The sequence below is a fragment of the Astatotilapia calliptera genome, chromosome 11, assembly GCF_900246225.1.
Source record: "Astatotilapia calliptera chromosome 11, fAstCal1.2, whole genome shotgun sequence".
In the NCBI taxonomy this organism is placed as follows: domain Eukaryota; kingdom Metazoa; phylum Chordata; class Actinopteri; order Cichliformes; family Cichlidae; genus Astatotilapia; species Astatotilapia calliptera.
In genome coordinates, this window is record NC_039312.1 from 35,408,516 (window position 1) to 35,434,190 (window position 25,675).

A 25,675-nucleotide genomic window follows, 5' to 3' on the forward strand; every position below is an offset into this window, starting at 1 on the left:
ATCACTTTTCAGTAGATCCAGCGTTACAGAAGTAGTTTCGATTTTTATGGACGTGTTCTCACAATTTTTTGGTCACACTTTGTACGACCTGCTTTCCACAAGGATCTGTACTCAGATTTCACTGGTGAGGCTTTATGTCCAGCTTTTAACTCATGGTAAAAATTAGAGATGTGCATCCCTCGTTAATTTAAACATGTAGCAATTTTACTTCTACAAGGACTTTGATTTAACTTGTCAACTATTCAGACTAAATATTGAACTGAAATTCACTCTGTTAGCTCACAATAAACTAATAAACTTCTACACGGACTGTAAACCATCATCGGTTTCTCTGATGAATCCTGCTCTCTGCTTTGTTTTCAGTGTACTGACAGCTTCTTTTCAGAGTTTCCTCCATCTTGATAACAACGCTCAGCCGTGACACGTGCTGCACTTCTGTTGCCATGGAAACCGCATCCAAACGGATAGAGGGGTCACGTACCTGGGGCGCTTAGCGTTTTCATTTTGTCCTCTAAAGTCTCATTTTTTCCACCGTAATCGAGCGGAGCGCTCTTCCTCACTCCCGACGTGCGACACACGGTGAAAACCACGAAGGCGCGAGGCCGAGTCCGTCTCTGGCACACGGAGATGTCAGAGATTTATGAGCAAACGCTGACACGTCGATCAGGCCACCCAGTCCAAATTTATCAGAGAGGGAGAGGCGAGAGGGGGGAGGAGGTGAGGAGAGGGGGGTGAGACCTGTCAGATGGTGAAAAGGGCAGAGATGACGACTCTAAACAACGGCTCGCCATCTGCTTTCTGACAACACAAAGACTTCTCACGGTCGGCTTCTTTCTGAATGCGGCGCCGCTTCCTGAGCCAACGCCTCGCAGCCACGCAGCACTCGACGTGCCACATGCACCGCCATTAGAAAAGATGGTTTTCAGTCAGACAGCGCAGGAAGTTCAGCGCAGAGACTAGATTCTTTTTACTGAACTGTTTACTACAACGAAGGGTGAAGCCAGCTTAGAAAAGGAGCAAACGAAGGCTTTTAAAATTATTTTCAGCCGTAATCTTAACCTGACACTGGCTGTGACGTCGCCCACTCATGGAACCTTCTTGAATCCTCGACAGTGTTTTGAGACCAAACATGATGAGAAATATTTTTGTTCATGGTTTTGGTTTTGGTTAGGGATTCAGCCTGTGTTTAATCTCTGCTTCCGTGTCCCACGTTTCATGTCATGTTGTCTCATGTTGCGTGTCTTGAGTCTGAGTTCGGTCTGTGTGTTTCCTGTTTTATTTTGATAGTCCTTGTCCTACATCAGCGTATCTAGTTTTGCCTCCCCTGTCTCGTTGGGTCTGATTAGTCCCCGCTGTGTTCCCACCTGTTCCCCATCCTGCTCGTGTTTTCCTCTGTCTGTCATCGTGTCGTACCCTCACGATGCTGTGTTTGTCCCTCTGTGTTACTAGTTCTCAGTTCCTGGTTTGTTTTCTAGTTTAGCTTTGTATTCGATGTGAGTTTTCCAGCAAGCTGCCGTTTTGAGTTTTTTCCTTCGTCTTGCGTCGTGCACATGGGTCCTCGCCCTGCCTGCCACACAGCACAACCACGACAGATATGACTGAGAAACAAAAATCTTCTTTTTTAATCGTCCCTTTGGCTCCAACTGGACCATAATTTACAAAACAAACACGATTTCATAAAATAAGAGCTGTTATATTCACTGCCACCAGGGGGAGACTCCTCCCAAAAAGAAGAGATAACGCTGCTGCTCGCTTGATCTGTGGCTCTATGATACTATTTATTATGGTCCCCTTAGAGTCAAATGTTACCAGCATCCATCTGGCCCTTCTGGATTCAAAACACTGGTAGCCACTAGAATACTTCACCTCGCCCGTGTCAGCTGTACGCTGACATAAAACACAGACGTAACAGACGGAGGGATGATGGCGAGTCGCACAAGCCTGGCTTCATGGACACTTTGATCTGCACCACACTCAAGTTTGTTGGCGTTCCAAAGAAAAACCTTTCCTGCCTCCTGAGCTCTGAAGCTTTATTTATTTATCACTTAGTTATGAGACTCATACGGAGCCCCGCAGGGGACATGGGAGAAAAAAAAATTAAGACGGACTTTTGCGAGTTTTGCGAGATCTCGCAACAGTTTTAGCCGCATTCTTCGGGCGCCGGCTCGAAGCCGACCGGGAGGTCGAGGCACGATGTGCCGGGAAAGCGGTGTTCCTCCCGGCTGTAGTAGGTCTCGACCTCCCGTTAGCTTCGAGCTAACGGGAGGTCGAAGGCCGAAGAATACGTTTGTTTTGCGAGATCTCGCAAAAGTCCGTCTTAATTTTTTTTTTCTTCCATGTCCCCTGCAGGGCTCCGTAGACTCAATCTTCCCGTTAAACAAACAGAGGATTAATTTATCTTCTTTACGAATCCTCAAAATCCCTCCTCGGTGCTCGCCCTGTCCGAGTAAACCACAGAGCCCTTCATTGTGAGCATGTCCCTGGACAACACCTCCAGCTAAACACCGTGAACCGCTGACAACAGCTGAGGGCAGAAGATGGATTGGGGGCTGCAGCTAGCCTTTATTAGAAGGACTTTCAGGAGATAACAAGGACAAAGAGGAGCATAAGCAGGAGGCGGCGTGGGGGGCGGCACCTGAGATTGAGCAGCACACTCCAGATTGATCCAAAAACAGCTGAGAGCTATGAGCTCAAATGTGTGAGAGTAAACATGCAACAGCACCAAAGGTCTATGGACATCTGAGGGCACAAATATTAACAGCTCCACACTCATCACAGCAATAATTCAATTTTATTCATATAGCACCAAATCACAACAACACTCGCCTCAAAGCTCTTTATGGTGGAAGGTACAGACCCTTTAATAACACAGAGAGAACCCAGTGTTGGTGGTGACGGCGGGAAGGAAAAACTCCCTTCTAACAGGAACGAATCATCTTCATGGGCACGAATGTCGTGGTCATTTTGGCTTTTTAATCATTTTCTTTAATCTGTTCTTTTCCTGGACTGGAATGACTGTACAGCTTACACGATTTTAAAAAGCAGGAATTTGGTACACAAATATGAAATTCGTTTAGATTTCTCTTCTCCACACAGCATCAACATGTACATACAGCCCCACTAACAACAACAACAAGCATAATTGTGTCTGCATACATAAGCACACTGAGCTGGTTTCTCGGCACAGACCTGAGTTTTGAGTGTAGGCCACAAATCTTAATTCAGCCGTATTCAAACACACATCAGAAGAGGTTTTGGAATCAGGCTAACAATACATGGTCCTCCCCGACCTCCACGCTGTTACAACTACACTTAAAAGCCGAATCTGTACCAGGGAACAATCATCTTTAAATGAACCTGACCAATTCGTGTCACGGTCCTGGTCAGTGACAGTGTTTAGTCTTTTGGTTTATGGTTCTGTGTTTCTAGCTCTAGTAGTTCTTTGTTCTGGGATTTTATTTCTTACGTTTTGTTTCTGTGTTCCCTTTGATCGGTGTCAAGTCCATGCCTCTTCCTGTTGTGTTTCCTGTTTTATTTTGATACTTCCTGTCCTGTTTGCAGTGTGTCTGCTTTTGCTTCCCTTGTCTCGTTCGGTCTAAGTTCTCCCAGCTGTGTGCCCCTCCTGTCTCCCGTTCCCTGATTACTCTGGTGTCTATTTAACCCTGTGTTTTGCTCGCCCTCTGTCATGTTGTACCCTCATATCTGTCTGTGTTCTGGCTGCTGGAGACGCCTTGTTATGATTCCAGTCTAGTTAGTTTTCTGTTTGTTTGCCGTCCGGCAAATAAAGCTGAGTTTACGTTGGCCGTCTTGAGTCCTGCACTTGGGTCCTGCCTGCCGCACACAGACCGTGATAATTCTGCTGAGAAGGTGGACAAAACCCCGACAGAAGTCTGGTCAAGGTGCAGCTTCCTAATGAACGTTTAAACAAATATTGGCTGTACGTTCACTCTGACCCCGTTTGCTTCAGAGAAAATCCAAAATAATGAAACATTTATTTTTTAAAAATCAATTCTTGTAAAGATTCCAGCAAAGGAAAATAAATGTTCAAAGAAATCATTAAAAGCGTAAATTTACCATGACATTCATGCCCATTACGAGTGGATGTAAACATGTGACCAGTCTCAGCGTTTGTCCACTTTCTCACAGGAAGTTTCTCTTCCTGAAAAGAAACAATTTTCTAAAAAAGTTTTTCCTGTCACTTTAATGTAAATCTGATTCTAACCTGATCTGATCCAAACCCACAAACAGTCCTTTGAGTCCCAAAGTGACCAGAGATAAAGTCCTTAGAAGGTCTAACACGATGACCCGTCCTCACAAACATGGACATTTGACCACAGACACAAAACGCACTCTGCTGCTGAGTTTTGGCCGTTGGATTCTGGTTTGGAGATGACAGAAAGATGTGCTGGAAGGACAGCATGCTGCATCCCTGTGTGTGTCGCCCACTCGACCATTCATGTGTTCAGTCACTGAGGTGAGGAGTCAGAGACGTGATAAACATGAAGGCGGTGAGGATTTCTCAGGTCCTCGTCCTGCTGTAAAACTGCCTGAGCATGCTGTCATCCTCCCTGGCTGGACTGAAGAGTGCGCGTGTTTGTTTGTACTTGTATCACAGAGTCTGTGGGGACTTAAATCTGTTGGACACATTGTGGGAGCACGTCTCGTTTTGGGGACAAAGAGCGAATCTGTATAAGTGCAGGTGCATCTTGGGATGAAGACTGGGTTTAAGGTTATCCTCCTGATGATGAATGTACACGACTGTAACGTCAACTTGATGATGAAGGCGTGACTGTGTGTGTGTGTGTGTGTGTGTGTGTGTGTGTGTGTGTGTGTGTGTGTGTGTGTGTGTGTGTGTGTGTGTGTGTGTGTGTCAGGGTTGGCGAGGAAGCGACAGAGCGTGACCGATGGAAAACGAGAGGAGTGATGAGATGGAGGTAGACGCAGATAGGACAGAGATAGAAGAGATATGTTATCAGTACTTGTGTCAGGTATTTCCTGTGAGTGTCTCCATCTGAGCTGATTAATAAGGACCTCAGATCTCTACATCAGCACAGCACAAATAATAAGGTGTGATTAGAAGTATTTCAGCATAGTCAGAAAAACTTTACTCTTGATTACATCTCTGAATCCTAAACTTCCTCTAATACTGCAGCTGCAAGCGATCCATGCAGGCTAACACAGCATTCATCCCCCCTGGTCCTCCTGTCCTGGGACACTTCAGGCCAACAGTCGACCCAGTTTTATTTCCACAGCACCAAATCACAACAGTAATCACCTCAGGCTGATTTATATTGTAAGATAAGCAGCCTACAATAATATAGAGAAAACCCCAAAATTCAGACACCCCCTTCTGAGCAAACACTTGGTGACAATGGAAAGGATAAACTCCCTTTCAACAGGAAGAAAGCTCCAGCAGAACCAGACTCGGGGAGGCGTGGCCATCTCAAAAAGGGCGAGGTCTCTTTGACTGACAGATGGATGGAGGGCAGGCAGCTCCTACCTGCCTGCTGGGCTTCTCCTTGTTCTGCAATTGAAAGTATTTAATATAATTGTCCAATGAAATCCCTGCTGTGTGGTTAACTGTACAAACACGTTACCAAAGACGTCCATGCTCCAGCTTTCTGATAGAAATTCTCCCATTTTATTGAGTTAGCACAAGTTTGCAAGTATCTGCACGCACACATGCACAAGGCTGACGGCTAGAAGTCACTAACAAAGTCTGCTAGTATTAGCAAGTTCGTTACTCCGTGCTCTCATCCTTATTTGATCAGTTCTTTCTAATAATAAAACGAGGGAGCCAAATGTTAACAATGTTTGTCACGTGAAAATGACATTTTTGGGCTCCACTCATTATCAACATCATGAAGCAGGAAGTCTTTGGAATGGAAGTTTTTTCTTTGTTAGAGCTCAGAAGAACTGGGTGCTGCCCCTCAGCAGGCTTCCAGTAATTGACCAGTCACAGTAAAGCATATTTTTAGGGAGGGGAGCGAACAACAGGAGCTAAAATGACTTGTTTCGAGATGAATCGTGCACTATAACAAGGATAGGAACTGTTTTAAACGCTCAATCATCCAAAGCTGGTCCATGGATAAGGTACGCTTTAATAACAGATGTTACTCGATTTTGATCATTTCATAAATGAATGTCTGACACGCATAAGTGTGTTTTTTATTAAAGAGTCCGGCCACGTTAAGTGCACATGAAAGAAGAAGACGTCAGATTGACTCTCTGTGAATCAGAGCCGCTTCAGCTCGGACAGAAAGGACAGAGATGCTACGTTCAGCTCATGAAAGGCTCGCAGTCACCAGCTGCTGAATGCATCCCGAGCACAGGTTTGGTGTCTCTTCTTATCTGTGATGTATTTAATTATGCGTTTGTTCAAAGTCGCATTTACGACTGACAGCTCACCGCTGTTGAACTCGCACACAAAGAAAATCTTTGTGATGACGACAAGCAGCTGAAGGAAACCAGTGAGACCAGTTCATGTTCTCACATCTTCTTCTGCTGGAACTATTTCGCAGCCTCAAAGCAACGAGCCGCAGTGCAATCCCACTGAGCTCTGTGTGACGGGAAGGAGGCGGCTCTGTTCGCCGAGCTCGCTCCACACAGACGTGAATGAGTGTACCGTCAGCTGACTCACCGTCTCTGCTAACATCCACAGACAGGTTCCTCGCACAAACAGGAGGAAACAAAGCATGAGAGCAGGAAGAAGAGCTGAAAGCAGCGAAGAAGAGATAAAATCCCAAGGGTGAGGACGACAGCGCAAAACTCATGATGTGCACAATTCTTTTTTGCTCTTTTTTAATAGCCAGTACATAAAACTAAGCTTTGGTGATACAGAGCATACACCTGAGCAGTTTCATGGTCCCTCATGGAAGAACTTTCATCAGCGCCCTTATTTCCCCGCGGTCGCCACAGCAGATTGATCCACGTGTTTGATTTGGCATAGATTTTCCCCCAGATGCTGTTTCTGATGCAATTATCCCAGTTTGGAACCAGCACTAGCCGTACATCAGCTTGTCAAATACCGAGGGTGGGTTTGCATCTTCTCCCAGTCTCAAACCAGGAATCCAGCGTAGGCACTGAACCCTCAGAGAGTCAGGGCCTCTGAGTTCTGCCAGTACGATATAATCAAATTAAAAATGCTCCAAAAGGCTCAAACAGCACAAACAAGGTCCAAAGATCCAGTTCATAATTCTCCAAAAAATAAAACACCTACCTTTTGTTTGACTCTGTCTGTAATCACACAAACGGCTTCATTACGTGAAGCCAACACTGTCAGTAACTAAAGGTGATTTTCAGACCTCCAAATCCTCCACCTTGCACTGCCACTCGAGCCACAGCACAGCGTCTGAAGACAACAGTCTGAGTGAGCTTAGACGAAGTTCAGTTAAAGCTGCTCGGTGGCAGGAGCTGAACAGGTGGGTGATCTCTGATCACTAATCAGCCTGATTGATTTTACTGCTCAAAGACTGTAGCACATCTGCTGAAGGAGCTACAGTGCAAGCATGTACAAGCCAATATCGCCATCTAGTGTCCGTCTGCAGAACTGTTTCTGTCCTGCAGCTTCAGCACTGCTCTGTGTCCTCTGAGCTCGAGTGCGAGGCCTCCATCAGCAAAAGTCCAAACGTTCCAAATATTACCATCAAACATTTACAAATCCACTCAAGAGGAAGCAAACGTTTATAAATAGATCGTAAACACTTTCACAGTTTTTATGTTTTTACTCATTTTTAAATTCATTTTGTTTGTCTTAATGTGCCTTTATCACTAATTTTACTTATTACTCTAAATATGTTCTCTATGTAATCTATTTTCTACACTAAAGCATATATATGTATGTATTTATTGAAACGTGTTAAATAAATGTAATTTTTTTTATCCAACAATCAAATCTAATTGGGATTAAAAAGCAGCAAAAACATCCAGATGCCAACAAGATGATTCAAAGCTACTCACAGCTTCTCTCCATCTGCAGCTTTGGCATCCTGAACCAGAAAAACCGAACCAAAACTTCCTCGGCCCAGATTCTGCAGGATGCTGTATCGCTTAGCGACCAGACCACCGCCTCCGGGGGTCAAAGGTTGGCCGGCTGCCACCTCCTGGAACCGAGGCATCCTGTCAGCTCACCTGTGGAATAAGAAGAGGCGACGGAGAGCTCAGAGTCACTAAAAGCGCAGTTCGACTTCCCCGAATGGGAAAATGATATCCATGTATTACGTCTGTGTGTTCACACTGGCCCTCCACAGTAATTCACTGGTCCAGTGTTCCATGACCAGGACGAAATACGTGTCATGTTCCTTCCACCGCCCGACAATATCCTCAGTCGTAATCAGTAACGCTACAGCCGCAATATACACAGTACAGGTAGAGCACCGCTTTCCCCTCCCGAGTCGCCTGATGGTTATCAGCTGCATCCAAAGTCCCACAGGCTAACCAAGCCTGATAAGACTCCTTCTTTAGCACGATGGTTCCTTTTACCTCTGATGTCCACCATCTTCTGTGGTTAGCACCATGACAGGCACCAACCACCTTGCAGCCCCAGCTCAGTGCAGCAGCTTCAGCAATGGCGGGGCTGAACATGGTGCATTCAAACTCAGTGTTTCCCTTGGAATGCTGTCAACTCTCTGCCAGGGATGGGAGTCTCCCGGACTGTGGGCTCTGCTAGGCATTTCCAGTGTACCCTCAGTATACATTTAGGCACATTGGGTCTATCCAACATCCTCCTTGGCCACCTGATCCAACCCACTGCATCTGGTTGAAACCTCTCAACCTCACGCATAAGCTCACGCTCCTTCCACACCAGACAGGTGACGTTTCATGTCTCGATAGCCGGGCATTGGTCTACCAGGATCTCCACCCTTGGTCGCCACCCAGCACACTGCATGCAACCCCTAAGCCACCTTCTGAGGGTGGTGGGCCTACAGGATTGTGAGCCCAAGTCCTTTCCTGCCTGGCTCCAGGGCGGGACCCCGGCAACCCTATCTCAGACACGTTGAACTGTTTCCTAGGCTTTTCACTCATGAGGGTTTCTGAATAGCTCTTTGTCTGGTCCTTCACCCAGGACCAATTTGTCATTTGACAACATAGCCCCTGGGATTCCTGGGATACACAAAACCCTCCACCATGATAAGGTAGCGATTCACAGAGGGGATCATAGATTAATTTCTAAAGACAGAGTAAAATAAAATCACAGATGTGGTATTTCTTTCATTCTGAAAAGAAGAAGAAACCAAAAAAGTCTAAGAAACAATCAAATCCATCCCAGAGTGAGAGAAGTGAAGCAGAAAACTGTTAAGGCTTTCATCAGAGGAGTTATTTTATTTTGAAAACATTTCAGGAAATTGGTTTTATTTTGAAAATGTGACCGGACCCATAAATGCACACACTCAATCGCTTTGTCCGTTAATGGAACTCGGGTACCAGTATCATGTCTTTTTAAACAACTGTTTTCTCGAGCTTAGAGCATGCGCGGGTGGAGGATACGACAACCGGAAGCTTATCAGCTGTTTGTATCCGCTGCTTTAATCAGCTCGTTTGTTCCCGTAAAACCGACGGCGGAGACGAAAAAAGGAGAAAAAGAGCTAAAAGTGTCCGATAGTGAAGTTCTGAGGATCTCGAGTAGCGGAAAAGCTGCCGCGTCATCTCGCGATATTTGGGTTTTTAAATGAACCATTTAACCAGGTAAATAAACTGGAGCGATGATTTGTTGCTCGTTTGTGTTGTTGTGTTTGCACATCTCTGTTGCTTGTGGGGCTCGCACACAAGAATTTCACTCGCATGTGCTGTGCCAGTGTGCCTGCACATGTGATGTGACAATAAAAGTGATTTGATTTGATTTGTTGTGTTGTTTACCTGCAGCAACTCTGGATGGCGGACTTCCGTGTTTCCATGGAAACTAAAAACAACGAACGCGCAGGCGCACTGACAAATGCAGGGGAGGAGCTTACGTCAGGAGCTCTCACCAGGTGTTCTCACCTTGTTTACTTCCTGCGACCAATCTGCTGCTTCCTCTGTGGTCACATGAAGCTGAGGCGACACAAACTGAATATATTGCATACTGTTACTTCTTGCTGTCAGTAGCATTTAAGCTGACAAAGCAACAAGCTGTGTTGAAAGACCTTCAAACTATACGTCAGTTTTCACATTTTATTTTATTAGAATAAAAAAATATATAAGCGATGCTTTTCTCTGAATTCTATCGATACGTTTGTGCTGCAAGAAATTGTTAAAAAATGAAGCATTTTCTAAGGACAGCATGAAAAACAGTAAAGAAAGAAAAATGCTGCCTCTTTCCTATTGGTTGAAAAATGTACCATGTCGACCAATTGAAAAAAAAACCCCGACAACACGTGGTTGTTTAGGAAGAGAGAGAGAGGGCGGGATTTGTGATGTTTAGTGTGTTGGGAGTGTGTTGTGTGTCAGTGAGGGCACTAATGAATGTGACAAAGGCTGCAGTGCAAACACTGTCTCCAGGTGGAAACAGGAGCAGTGATGCACGTCCTGCTGTCAGGCCTGCAGCTTTGTCCCTGTGCTGTTCTCTGTCTCGTGGCCACAAACTCATTTTCTTCACTGACACCAATGATTCGTGCGGCATCTTATTGTGACACCTGCTTGTTCTCTCCAGTGGCGGTCCTAGCCTGTTTGGCGCCCCGGGCGAACCCCCCCCCCCCCCCCCCCCCCCACACACACACACACACACACACACAAACAGACACATAAAACATATTAAGGATTGTACATTAACATAAAACTGTTGTCGAAATTCACCAGAGAAACACAAACACACACACACATGAAGAGAGAGAGAGTATGCATTGTATGAGAACAGGACAAATCAACAACTGACAATCACTAATTAATATTAAAATCTGTAACATAATGTGTTGTTTGGAGTTTAGTTTGTTACTGTTACTATTTTTACCATTTCTTCTTGGAGCAACTGTAACGCACATCATTTCCTCAGGGATTAATAAAGTATTCTGATTCTGATTGTTTCAGGATGAGCTGCCATCATCCAATCACACATCTGCTTACCTGCATCTTTTGCTCGTTTCTCCTCCTCTTCTTTTCTCTTTTTCTAAACTGAGCACCTGATGGCTTTGAACTTTTCTTGTCCATCTTCCATTGGTTTTAATTTTGCACTCCAGTATGAACACCCATCCCTCAACCCGAGGATCACCACAACATGATCTAACACACCTACACCTTAGTTCACAGATTCACTTTGTCTAAGACGCATTTCTGGGATTTCACACAACCCAGGATTCAAATCATGAATACATAATGGATTTGGATTTACATCATTATGAATGAAATGTGCTCTACTTGGAAGCAGCTGGCCCCTCCCCTTTTGACAGGTTGTGTGTGAGACTTTAAATCATCAAACTATAAATTATAAATTGTCATTGATCCTTTACCCCGAGTCCTAAAGTGTATATTTATTTTCTTACTGTTCTTATGTTTATTGTTTGTTTCCTTGCACTACTGTAGTTGGAGCCTCGTCATCTCGTCTCTATATGCTGGACTGTCTGTAGCGGAGATGACAATAAAGTTTACTTTGACTTCAGCAGCGAGCAGGCGCACCGAGGGCTCTCGCGCTCACTTCAAAGAATTTTGAAAAAACATCGGTGCAAATTATAAGTCTGCATCATGATGTCTGGTGTTTTCATGTTTGTTGTTTTGTTTTTATTTTGTTTTATTTTGTGAGTTGGTTATTAGATGCTGCTCCAGCCACCAGAGAATCCCCTGTCGCCCCGCCCTCTCCTCCCTGTGCCGCAAGCAGCAGGCGCACCTTGCAAACGGAGGGCGCCCTTACTCCCAGCAAATGGGCGTAAGAACACCGATCCCCACTATACATTATATATATATACTATACATTTTACTTTGGGTGTCAGATTCAGATAATTATTTATTAAAAGCTCGACATTTTAAATGAGAATAAGAAAGAAAAGTATGTCTTTGTGCCCCCTTTTCCCTGTTACTGCCCTATCGGCCCCCCTGGCTAAACCATGCTAGACCCGCCCCTGCACAGTTACGTCAGCTGCGTAGAAAAGGATCCTGGTGTAGAAAGTAATATTAAATAAATTCTAACAGCAGCTTATCAAGCTTAAACGTGCTGCTGTTGTTCAGCTGCTGGTTTCCTCTTTCTGGTGCAAAGTGGGCCAAAAACAAACAAGAGAGACGATCAGCTGATCATTGATCATGATTGAAGCAGCAACAGGAGAGGGAGGGGGAGGCAGTCGCTCCGTATATCAGTTAAGCTTAACGTGGGAATGCTTTACAAACATTCAGAGATGAACTTACACACTTGCTTTACTTCTCTCTGCGATAACTTTGTCGGAGATGAAATGCCGGGTTGGTAGCGAGGCTCCAAATCAGGGGCGATTCTAGGATCAGAGCTTTGGGGGTGCTGAGCACCCAGACAGCTGCCCAGCCAGGCAAGATCAACTTTACTCGTCACGATGAGACGTCTTCCCCGTCTCTGTCAGTCCCTGCATCCTTAAATGTCTCCAGTTGTCCAGAGTTGTCTCTGAATGTCTCCTTGGTGCATTTAAACCCCTGTTCCTCCCTGTGCTCATCGTCTGTTATCTTTGTCTCCGCTATCAGTCATCATAATTTTACCATCTCTGTGCAAGTCTGCAAATTTCTTTATTAAATCATAAGATTCTTAAATTCATCAAGTCTCTCTGTGCCTGGGTCCTCGTCACAAAACATGACATCACTGTTTTGCACATTTGAACACAATTTAATCCACATTTGTGAAAGAAAAGAAAAACACTTTTTTGAAAAGTCTGTAACAAAACCATCAAATCTGATAAAGGTTATTTAAATGCTGCTAAAGAAGAATGGATTGGAATAAAAAACATACATATGCTAACCTTAGTTACTGGGAGAATAATGAACGATGCTCACAGTGAGTAAGAAGTAAACAGTATAATACAGATACATAAAAAAACAGAATAAATTTTTACAAATAAATTATTTCAAAATATTAATAAAAACTATAAAAATGGAGGCAACTTTGCTGTGGTAGAATGAATAAAATGTATGAAAACATCTTTACCTGCAGATGCTAATTTTACTCATTTAGTAAAACTAATTTTGTGTTGTAAGAATTATGACTTTCATGCTTTCATGGTGGTGCTTGGGAGAGCTTGACCTTTTATCAGGTGGTCCACACTGTAACAAGTGTGAGAAACACTGATAAGTGTCTGTGTGCTTTTGGAAAACATTTAAAGCTGCTGTACAGAATCTTTGAAACAAGCTTAAAACACTTTTAGAAACAGAGCATCTGCTTCTCTTTACAGCTGCTCGCTCCACCAGGGCTGTTTGGCTCTTTCTGATAGTGAGCACATGTGATGCACGTACTGCGGCAGTCATACAGACAACTGGACGGTCCAAACGTTGGCCGACCTGTTACTGGCTGAGGTTTTAGCAGAGCTGTGGCTGAACCACATAAAAATATATCATTAATGCTTCAGCACCCCCAAAAATGGGCTAAAATCGCCCTAACTCCAAATGCTCAACCAGACCGCCGTCAGGTCTCGCACGCTACAGCCGCTCTATCACGTGACACATACTGCTCCGACGTGCTCCGAGTTACGCCATGTCGCAAGTTTTGTGAGGTACTTTCATTATATTTAATGGATCGGATTACATTTTTTTATTTCTCTCCGATGTCCGATCCAGTAATTTAGGTCAGTATCGGATCGATTCCCATACGTCATGTCGGATCGGTCCATCTCTAAATAAAACTGAACAGATCTAAAGAAGGTGTTCCTGAAATTTGGCTTTATTAGAACAGGACGGATGGATGAGCACAGCCCTCTCAGCACAGGGCTGACAGGACTTATAAACCATAATGTACATCAAATACACAGTGACTTAAAAGAAATCAATAAATACACAAACACTTCAACCGCTGCTTCCTCAGACTGCATGAGTAACAGGAACCACTCACTGTCGGATCTGTGAGCGCTAAAATGACTCTGTTACTAGAGCCATCCAGTCGTTCTCTAAAAGTGAACATTAACTTTCTTCAAAGTGCTTTAAAAGTCCAAACACCCACAGCTACAAACATCTGGCTGGCACTACCCCCTCTAGGTCTCCTGACCACAAGGGGGCAGTATATAACGGTATGCAACAAACATAAATCAACAAAATCACTTAAACAAAAGCTGAATTTGTGTCAAACAGTATTTGCCTGCACATAGAGCTTACATCTTTGTCTGTATATGTCATCGTTTCTGTGGTCAGTAGTAAAGTAACCGAGGTATTTCCCCTTTTTGAAAGAAAAAATGTGTAACCCCTGGACTAAAGAACAGATGCTCCAAGTGGGCGAGGTGCTAATTTTCAGATGGCAGGTCTACATCTAGAATCAAAATGAGCACAAACATCAACAACCAAAGTGAAGCATTAAGACAAAACAGAGCAATGTCACACAGGATCCACACATTTGGGCCACAAAATAGATGTAAATTGACTAAAGTAAGACACAAATCAGACAAAAACAGATGCAGCAGGATCACAAACAGACACATGTTGGCTACATGTTGATGCTAAATGACTAAAATCACACGTGCAACACTTTCTACATATTTGACAACAGAAGAAGAACACAAACAAAGTTGGAATGTATTTTTAATTATTTTAAATTTTTATTTTATGCCAAATTAGATATTTTGCATAATCAAGCACCAAATCACAAAGTCTCCTCCCTGTTTGTACTGTAAGGTCAAAACCCTACAGTACTACAGAGAACCCCAACAATCAAACGATCCCCCTCTGAGCAAGCACGAGGCGACTGTGGGGAAGAAAAACTCCCTTTTAACAGGAAGAAACTTCCAACGGAACCGGGCTCAGAAGGGACGGCCATCCGCTGCGACCGGTTGGGGGGGATGGAAATCAAAAAGGAGACGAGATGGCGTGAACTACAGTTGTTAGAATTTGGATTTGGTGCTAAAATTCTGCTTCAAGATGTTAAAAGAAGCAGGGCGGCGGGGAAAAGCCAGGATGGTCATTTCAATCATCTCTGGCTTCAGTGAACCACCTGAAGGGTTTTCGCAGAGTTTTTCCCAACGCTGAAAAAAACCTGGAAATTTTGGACTTTTTGGGAGGACCGGGGATGACTCCGAGGCGCATTTTTAGATGCTTTGTCAGAACCTCATCAAAAGACGCATCCTTTGCCATCGCAGCCTTTAACACAGTGTCTGGGGAGCCAAACTCCTTGATGAGGCATTTGGTCATTTTCTTGATGAACTTTTTCTTGTCCTTCATTAGACTTGTGACGGACTCTGTGCTGCTGAGTTCAGGCTGCATCAGATCTCTCAGACGCTTGAGGATCGCGTCAGGTTCTTTTGTAGTACATGCTGCACTGGCAAAAAAGTGCTGAGTTTCAGGGTTAGATTTTCTGATGACTCTCATCATGAGGAGAACGGCGAGGTCACTGGAAATTTTCTCAGCATCAGAAGATGACGCTGATACAGACCTCATCTCTGACATGTCAGAGGAATCCTTGGGTGAGCCTGAAACACTGGCAGAGCGTTTTTGTGGGGAAATGCTCCCAGACTTTGGTGTCTGATCAGGTGACTGATCAGGTGAGTGATCAGGTACCAGAAAGCATTTTTCTGGGGTACTGCTCCCAGACTTTGGTGACTGATCAGGTGACTGAAAAGGTACCACAAAGCATCTTTCTGGGGTACTGCTCCCAGACTTTGGTGACTGATCAGGTGTCTGATCAGGTGACTGATCAGGTGACTGAAAAGGTACCACAAAGCATTTTTCTGGGGTAATGCTCCCAGACTTTGGTGTCTGATCAGGTGACTGATCAGGTGACTGAAAAGGTACCAGAGAGCATTTTTCTGGGGTACTGCTCCCAGACTTTGGTGTCTGATCAGGTGACTGATCAGGTGACTGAAAAGGTACCAGAGAGCATTTTTCTGGGGTACTGCTCCCAGACTTTGGTGTTACAGGTGTCGGAACAGATTCTCTTCCACTTCCATCTGAATCTGTGCTGGTTTCCTTTGTTGGGATCTTCGTTCTTTTAATAATGTTCTGGATTTCTTCCACAGCCACAGAAATTTTGTCCTCAATCAGGTGATCTTCGTCTTCGTTCTCCACCCAGAGTAAAAGTTTTTGTACAAACTTTTCTACTGCATCTTCTACGAGCACATAGAGGACTTCAGCAGAAAAGGGAGGCTTGGATCCATGTGCTGGTTGTGGAGTCCTGCAGATGACGGTGTCAGACAGGGATCTACCCATTACAGGTTCGGGGACTTGATACAGTCGATCCGTCATAAGTAGATCAAACATTTTTGCCGTTAACTCCACAGTGAAATCTCTGGTTGCTCCACCAGTTCTAAAGTTTTCCACTGTTTTGTGGATGCTGAAGAGTTTTTCTTCCTTTGTTAATTTCTCATACAACTGATTAACGTCTGATCTAATCGCGTCGAAGTCGACGGGAGAGGAGCGTATGTAACGGAGCAGTGTGTTTCGGCTGGAAACCGTACTGTTATCAGAGGGCACCGTGTCACCTTTGGGGTCCTTGCAAATGTTTTTCAGACAAACAAGAAATTTTCTGTTTGCCTTTATTACTTTTCTCAGGTCTTTTTTCGTTGTTTCAAATTGTTTTCTGGCAAACATGGAAAAGCGCTGTTTGCGTGCTTTGAGCCGGGAGTGAGAGGTGGATTGCAAACATCTGGAGAAGAAGTCTCTCAGCTTGTTGGTAATTAATCCTGCATTAAAGGCAGGACTCCTCTCACAGGGCTCTTCGCTGCTTACATCCATGTCGCCAATGATCTCATTTACGATGTCAGCTGCAACCACTTCTACTGGGGTTGCAGCCCGGAAACTTTGGCTTCCTGCGGCTCGTTTTGTTTCGTCCTTTTCTGTTAGAGTTTCTTCCTCATCTTTATCTGTCATCTCTCCATCTGAGCTCCTTGATGACAGAATCACAGAAATCTCTTTGATTGCTGATTGCACGGACATCTTTGAATCCGTACTTTCTGTACCGGAATCAGAGCCGCTCGACAGCTCACGCGCGTGCCTTTTAAGGCACGAGGCAGCGTGGCAAACCATGCGGTGCAGCTTTTTAATATCACTACATTTGCCGCTGACATAAACGGCGGGGTCTTGCGGGAGATCGGGGCTTTCTCTAACGAGTTTGACCGTTGAGCTGACCTTTTCGGAGATCTCTTCCTCAACCATCCGTGTCAGCTCGTCAGTGCTCTCAGGTCGCTGTTCCAGGACGTTAAGAGCGCCGGCGATGGCAGCTGAGATGGAGTCTCCGAGGGACGGGCTTATTTTCCCCGCACCTAAAGGCTCCGGATCTTCCTTCATCATGCGATCCTGAATAACAGGAAGGGCATTTTTGAGGATTCTGCTAGAGGCGGTCTGAATGATTTCACAAATCATATCAGCGAGCACCGCTCGGACGCCTGAGTCGCATGTGCCACTTTCTATCATGCTCCACTCAGCTCCAGAGAGCCTTTGGAAGCACCTGTTGAAAGGTGGCATAATCTGGTCTGGTGTGACCACGACTGTATTTTCGTTTTCGCTGCGTGTTGACATGGTTGTATCGCACATTAGATTTTCTGGGTTTGAGAGAACAGCTGGATAATTTCCTTGTTGGGAGAACGCCGACTGTTGAACATTTGCAAACAGGTGAGCAGTGATGTTTCTGTGTGAGCGCTCCTATTTAAAGCTTTCCCTGCCTGTGACGTGGCTGTGACGATCAAAGCAGAAGCTGATTCCTTTGATCTGCCAGTGACGCCACACAGAACGCACGAGCGCACGGATAGGAGCCGCGCCCTCACCATATCCCAGGATTCACTGCGAGTCAGCGGTTGAAGAAAAATGGCGGACGGCCGAAGTGAAGCGCAGAAATACCGTCTTCAAAGTGAGCGCGGCGCTTTTGTCCCACTGCAAATATACCGCGGAACAAATGTTAGCATAATGAAAAGTCTTAAAGTCGCATTTAGCGACCCTTCGGCTAAGTTACGTGACGTTAGTGAGGTCGCGTTTAACGCGCTCTTTCTCCGTTAGTTCGTTCAGGTTTCTGCCGAAGCTCCGTCTGTTTGTCGCCGTGAAGCCAAACGTACTTAAACGGTTCAGGAAACACCGAGCAGACGGTTGAGCAAATATGTGGCCCGCGAACTGCGGTGAGGACGCAGACTCAAGCATGCTGTGCTGCAGTTTGTCCTTAAAGAGCTCTCATCCTGTTTAAAGCGCTAACAATGAGACAGACAGTAGATGGAGAAGTCCTCCTGCTGTTTCCGTCAGGCTTATATCAAACAACCCGAGTCTGTCACCTTTGTTATAAAGACCAACACTCTGCAGGATCCTGTTTCTCTCTGATTCAAACACATAAAGTGTGTCTTTGTGACGATAAGAGGAAACGGTGTTTTCATCCTGCAAGTTCACACAGATTTGATAAACTTCTGCTGCTTTTGTTGCTGACTGCTGTGGTTGATTTCCTTCTGCAAGTGTCCAGAGTCAGAAGAGCCTGAGAAGGTGAGAGGAGACGGAGGCTCTCCACCCCTGATGAGACACCAGGACAGATCCAGGACAGTGTGAGGAGGAGGAGCCAGCAGCAGCTGAGAGATGCAGAGGAGAGCAGACAGCTCTCTGTAGTTGAGGGACTGCTAAAAACACTGAAAACACTTTTATATTTGCTTCCTGTATCTGCAGAAGCATCTCCAACACAACCTGTAACAGCTGCATACAGGAACCACTCACTGCTGTTCGTCCTGCAGGATCTGACAGGGAACCAAGGAAAAATAAGGGAACCACAGACAACTTTGATAATGCTTTGATTTATCCAGAATATATGTAGTTCAAATGTTGTTTTCATCAGTGGGATTGTGCTGGTTTCAGTGGGGAAAGTGTGCAGCTCATTTAGACACAAAGTTGTCCCTTCATAAGATAAGATAAGATAACCTTTATTAGTCCCACACGTGGGAAATTTGTAAAGTGTGTCAGTATTTTCTAAAGATGTTTCTGTATCATCTCTCTGCTGTTAGAGCCTCCAAACATCAGCCTGCTTATGCTCTCACATCTGCAACATCTGAAGTAAATTATGCTGCACAGTTTTGTCATCAATAAGAGAAGATTTACTGCATCAGTTTGTCTTCATTTCATCTGAAACACACACGGATCAAATCTCTGACTTTATTTTTGGGATATTGCCCTTAAATGTAACTAAAGCTTTCACACAGGGCTCATAAATGATATGAAATAGAAACAAATACCTTGAATTTTGACTGAAATGTCATATTTGATTCCACCACTGAGCTTTCTTTGTGCAGAATCAGAATGGGTTTTATTTCCAAATGTTGAGCAGCTTTACAACATTAGCAAATTGCTGCTTAGTGCAAAACATACTGTCAGACAACGCTGAAAGAAAGCAAAACTGAAAAGTGCTCAGTAGATATATACATGATAGCAGGTGGTGCTCAGTGCAAGCATGGAGTGATGCAGTGAACAGTGTAGGCTCACTGTGTTCTGTATCTAGTAAATATCAATGATGTCACTCCTGATACGTTTGTACGATCAAACTGAGCATCAGTCTACACATCTGCTTTAAACACAACTGTAAAAAACACGTATCTGACATTATTCCGTCAAACTGTCACAACACGTGTTTTATTTAGGACCATTAACTCTGCTCCGACTGTATCGAGGCCTCGTCCGCAGCCTGTGAACGGTTTGTACGCTGTTTTATTGAGAAGGTCTCCTCCACCAGGGCTCAGATCTTTCTGCTCATGACCTCTCAGTCTCTGCTTCCTGCTCTGCTGTCTTTGAGCCGGTGACTCTGTCCGCTTTAAAGGAGACTGTTGGTCATTTTAAGCCTGCAGGGTCTCCAAACGATGCTGCCCCTCCTCGACTCTTAAAACACGTGTTAACTGCAGTTGGACCTTTGCTTTTTGAGCAAACCACAGTTTGATGTCAGGTGTTGTCCCTAAAGATGTTAAACATGCTGTAGTCAAACCCCTGATTAAAAAACCTGCTCTTGATCCTATGACTCTTGTAAATTACAGGTCTATCTCCAAACTACCTTTTCTTTCCAAATGTCTTGAAAAGAGCTCACAGCCAATGAATGGCCTTCCTGGGAAAGCAAAATGTTTTAGATGTTTTCCAGTCAGATTTTAAACCCTTTCACTGAATCAGCCCTGTTCAAAGTTTTAAGGACATATTTTTAGCTCCTGACGCTCGGGACTGTGTTGTTCTGGTGCTTTTAGATTTGACAGCTGGCTTGATACAGTGCATCACGCCATATTACTCTCTGGTTTGGAGCACTGGGTGGGCACGAGGGGCCCTGGAGTGGTTCAGGTCCTGCTTGGCAGGGTGAACTTTTTCTGCCGTGCTGTCCTCTGTGGTGTGGTGTCCCACAGGGCTCAGTTCTCGGCCCCCTCTTGGTTCTGTACTGAGTTAACTCAGTTGCATTGTATTCCCCTTTTATGCTGATGACTGAACACATACTCCACACAGCCACTACTTCAGTGTCTTGAAATTAAGGCTTGCATGTCTCTTAACTTTTTAAAATTCAATGACAAAAAGACCGAGGTGATGGTTTTTGGTAGCCCCACTGAGACCCCCAATATTTAGATTCCTTTGCCCAGCATGTTAAACCAGCTGTCACAAACCTGGGGGTCAAAGTGACTGTGATCTGACGTTTGGCAGTCAGATTGAGGCAGCTGGCTAAAGCAGGTTTTTCACAGCTATCCACGCCTTTGTTAGCACTCGGCTGCATTACTGTAATGCACTCTATACTGGGGTCAGCGCATCATATATTACTCGTCTACAGAGGAGGCAAAATGCCGCAGCTCGTCTTTTAACTGGCACTCGACAGTTTGAGCACATTTCCCGTTTCAGCTTCACTTCACTGGCTGCCAATACTTTTAGGATTCATTTTAGAATTCTTTTATTTGCTTTTAAAGCTCTCCACGGCCTCGCCCCATCTCATCTCTCTGAGCTGCTACAGCCTCATACACCCACCTGCTCTCTCAGGCCAGCTGATCAGCTGCTCCTGCATGTACCCCGGACAGGGCGTAAACTTAGAGGAGATCGTGCTTTTGCTGTAGCAGCTCCCAAACTGTTTTTAGTTGGTTCTATGTTGTTTTTTAATACAGGGCTGTTTGAAATTTTATTTTTTTTCTTAACATATCTGCTGTACAGCACTTTGGTCCTGTGCTGGCTGTGTTAAAGTACTTTATAAATAAAGTTGGATTGGATAAAGTGTCCAAAGACATCCAGCTTGTGGGGACAGGTTGATTGGATAATCCAAATTGTCACTAGGTGTGAATGAAAGTGAGCACGAATGGTTGTCTGTCCCTGTGTGTTGGCCCTGCGACAGACTGGCGACCTGTCCAGGGTGGACCCCGCCTCTCGCCCTATGACAGCTGGGATAGGCTCCAGCGCCCCCCGCGACCCTGAAAAGGATAAACGGAAGCGAATGGATGGATGGATACAGCGCTGTGGGTTTTCCACAGGGACAACTTTTAGGACTCTTTATCTTTCTAATGTTTGCTAATAATCCACACGGTTCTCTACATGCCGCTAACGCTTTCATGTGTTTTCAAAATGTGCCTCAAACATCAGATTAGCGAAAACTGAAAGCATTTATTTTACACACAGATTTTTCCACCCACAGCAAAATGCTAAACCTCTACACACACTGATGACTGTTTTACACAAAGACGTTACTAAACAGATAAATGCATCATTTTGTTAACTTTAATAATACTTTGTTTCCATTTTTCATGTGTTTGTTCCTCGTGTTCTATGAAACTAGCAGAGACAGAACTGGTGCAATGAGCCTTTAATTCACAACATGCAATAAATCACAACTTGTAGTTTGAACACATTTTAAAAATGTAGAAAAACAACTCGTGTTTGTGATGTCACTCAAACACTGTACACATCTTTTATTGTAATATAATAAAATCACAAGTCCAGCCTGATCGTGGCTCCTCACAGAAGTCAAGTGACCAATCCACACCCACAGAACATTAAGGCACTTTGGAGAAAACACTAAATGAACTACCAGGTGACCGTGTCCACTGGGCTCCTCGCTCTCATGTGTATACATTTATCCTAGTCTCGATCTCAAACATTCGATTCACAGATTCGGGAACTTTAAGAAGCAAACGTCCAATCAGAATTTAACGTTGGAGAAAGAAAACCTTTGAAACAGCTGTTAGGACGGCTGCTCCACGACCTGCTGTTACAGCTTTTCCTGGCGCCGCCCCGTGTGTCATCACAGGAAACAGCAGTGACGGGATTCAGCTCAAACAAAAAGATTTAATATGAGCTGAATAATCGACCAAATGTATGCAGGACTTTAGTCTGTAGTAGAAACACAATCAGTGGCATTAAAAATGAAAGAATAGACCTGAGACTAAAAGTTGCTGTTGAGTAAAATGTTTCCATGTGTGAAGCTTTGTTGGTCTCAAATGAAACAAACAGACTCGAGATTAAAGAAAGTCACGTTTCTCACTCACTATGTGTTCACAGACTCTCTGCATCGAATCATATCTGTTATTAATCTCTGTCTCTCCTCCACAGCATGTCTTCATCCTGTCTTCCTTCTCTCACCAACCAATCACAGTGATTGGCCCCGCCCCTCCCTGAGCCTGGTGCTGCTGTAAATGAATCTGTGGCATGTGTAGAAAACAGGGTCAAGACTTGTACAACTAGAAGACTTCCAAGTCTTGCCCAATTGCATACGAGCTTTGGCTGCTTTCCACTAAACTGGAACATTTGTACAAACAAATCTCACCTGGAGACCGAGTCGTTTCCCTCCGACAGTGAAAAATGTAATGAGCAGTAATGTATTATCAGCGGTCCAGATTCATAGCCAGTCTAATGAATGTTTCTGTCCCCCAGTGGACACGCAGCCATACATCAGGTCACTTTGCATCAGTGAGAATATCATCATCAAGCTGGAGCCAAAATAAATAATGTAAACAGTGTGGTTTGTCTATGGTGGAGCCCGGATCCATCAGAGTACTCGAGGCATGGAAATAACTGTAAACGCTCACAGCAACGCCTTCAAATAGCCTTCAGGAAAACCACATCGCTGTCCCACTCTGACTGACAAACACCTTCGTTTTGGATTCACGCAAAACATCCAGACGGAAAATTAAAGCCCAGCTTTAGGGTAAAAAAAATAAGTCCAAGGAAACAGAAACAAGAAAAGTTTGAATTTTATCCCAAACTGGAAAAACAGCATAGTAAAAGTTCAACCATAGAAATAGTAAATACATACAAAACTCAAATGTAAATCTTTTCACGTGTTGTGATTTAACACGATGATGTAACGGCCTGCTGCAGTAAGCTTATCAGTGCATAAGAAACCAAACTCTTACAAATGAAGCTGGTGCAGACAGGAAACCAAAGAGGCAGCGAGCACAGCAAGTGAGCATGGTGCACCATTACGAACAGCATCACAGCGTGAAATAAAGCTTATGAGACACGTGACGTTAATGGGACGGGAACCCCTCCACACTGTGCGACCCTCAGGGGTTCAGGCCCTGACGTACCGGACTCACTGGGAGCAGGCAGGATGTGATGTCACTGTTGTGAAGTCAGTCCCTGCAGCCTATCAAACAGGACCGTGACTGTATGAGGAACTCGCAGTCTCTACCTGCAGGGTCACATGACTTCATGACCAGCTTCAGATAACGAAGAGCTGAGTGACCGCTCTTATTCAGTGTCTCAGTCAGTGGCACGTTTTACTACTGAAACCCTGTGGGCGGGGCTTGTACCCTGGACAGGTCACCCCACCTACGTCTTTGGACTGTGAGAGGAAACCCAGACAGGGAGAACATGAAGCTCCAACCGCTGCACCGCTAAGCCACCACAACCTAATTATGCTTTTTAAAGTTAGTTTATGAAGTTGTCTGAAGCTGAAAGCATTCGTACAAAAAGCTCACATGCTTTCATCAAGTTCCTACACCAACTAGAACATCCTGACGGTTCCCACAGACCAGTCGAGCAGGAACCCGTTACGATGTCACACAGTGTGTAGAGGCTCCAGGATCAGACACTAACGGGTATTTAAATGTACTACAAAGTACTGTGTAAACCTTCCACAGTTTAACATTCAGTTTGAATCCAATTAGAGGTCAGGCCTTCATTTGGTGCTCTGAGCTACTTCAGAGGAAATTTCAGACACATTCAGTGCACAGTCAGAAGCATCGCACAGTAAGGCAGTAATCTCAGGATTATCGTTACACACCGAATGGTTTTACTCGTTTGTTAACGACAGGTGGCAGAAAAGGGTCTAACTTTGAGCCTTTTTATTCTAAGAATTAAAGCGAAACCAGTTTGGGTTCTATGAAGAACACGCAGCAGAAAAACTGGAAATGTGTTTTTCCTCCAAGACGTTCACAGCAGTTTATCTGCACACCTGTAAACTGGGATTAATCGCTAAAAACAATCAAACAATAAATGGCACTTTGTTATTAAAGACCAATAAGACAAGCAGCAGCTGTCATGTGAACACTGACATGTTAGCATGAACTCCCCTCCTGTCCAATCAGATCGGCAGTGCAGCCGAGAAAAAATGGGCGTGGCATCAACAATAGTCATGCTAGGTCACGCTTGTTAGCTAGTGCTGCTATATTAACCTCTTCATTAACCCTTGTGTCATACTGGGCCCTTTTTGGGTCCCTTTGTGTGTTTGCATGAAAGCCATTATCACTGTGTTGGGTGTAATATAGCCAAACTTGCCAAACGGCTTCGTTTTTGTAAAATATTTAAAATTCCAGTCTGATTTTCTTAAATCAGCCTAACACGGCTGAGCAGCAAAAATACTCACACTGATCACCCTAGGGACCGTTTTGGGCCCATTGACTTCCATTATAAACGCTATTTTTCACGCCAGAAAATTTACGGTCAAAGGGAAAGTCAGGTCTCCAGCTTAGGTTTCGTTTTGGACTACAGGCCTTAGAGTTGTAATTTTTTTATTTGTCCACCGGGTGGCGCCCTTGGTTCACATTTGACCTCTGCTGGAAAACAGCGGGCTGCTTGGACAGACCTGCCGGAAATGACGCCTCATCTCCGGCGTGCAGCAGCGGCTTCGCCCGCTGATCGGGCGGACCATTTTTCGGTCCCTAGGACCATGAGAGGGTGCATTTTTTTTTTAGTCAACAGGAAATGACGTATTTGTTGTCACGTGGTACCGGAAGTGTGCGCTGGAAAAAGGAGTCCGACGCAACATGCCCCGATCATCGTCGCGAGTTAACCCGGGAGAATGCACTCATTTCGGCCTCGACGAGCAGCATTTGCCGCCTGGAGACCATTTTCTGGTTCTGGAAAAAAAAATAAAAGGCGATCGAAATGACTCTTGGTGCCAATCTTTAGTCCATCTAAAGGCCTAATTATAATAATAATCAAATATTACTTCAAATGTTTTTTTTGGGAAAATATTTAGTTTTTTAGTTTTTTTTTTAGTTTTTTTGTAATTTAAAGGGTTAAAACAACGAAAATATAATTAAAACTTTATATGAATATTTCAGGGAGAAGTAGTTTTAAAAGACTGACCAATTTAAAGTGAAAAAAAAAATTAATATTTAATATTTTTATTGCACTTTTTGGGCGTGGTCGATAGTGTGCATTTTATGAAATGCGCTCCTGGAAAAAAAATAAAAGGCGATCGAAATGACTCTTG

General features: G+C 44.4%; 1 protein-coding gene and 1 long non-coding RNA gene across 2 annotated transcripts in view; one reads left to right on the plus strand and one right to left on the minus strand.

The window, feature by feature from the left end:
* The window catches only part of nek11 (NIMA-related kinase 11), a 51,718-nt gene extending 43,678 nt beyond the window's left edge, over nucleotides 1-8,040 (minus strand). Inside the window, exon 1 of the mRNA XM_026185278.1 lies at nucleotides 7,960-8,040. The gene's annotated coding sequence lies outside the window, so the exon portion shown is untranslated. The remainder of the gene's footprint in view (nucleotides 1-7,959) is intronic.
* Nucleotides 8,041-17,794: 9,754 nt separating this feature from the next.
* Nucleotides 17,795-19,332, plus strand: LOC113032663 (uncharacterized). Its single transcript, XR_003273917.1, has 2 exons — nucleotides 17,795-17,899; nucleotides 18,487-19,332. It is a non-coding gene; the product is annotated as an uncharacterized LOC113032663 (long non-coding RNA).
* The last annotated feature ends 6,343 nt before the right edge of the window (nucleotides 19,333-25,675 follow it).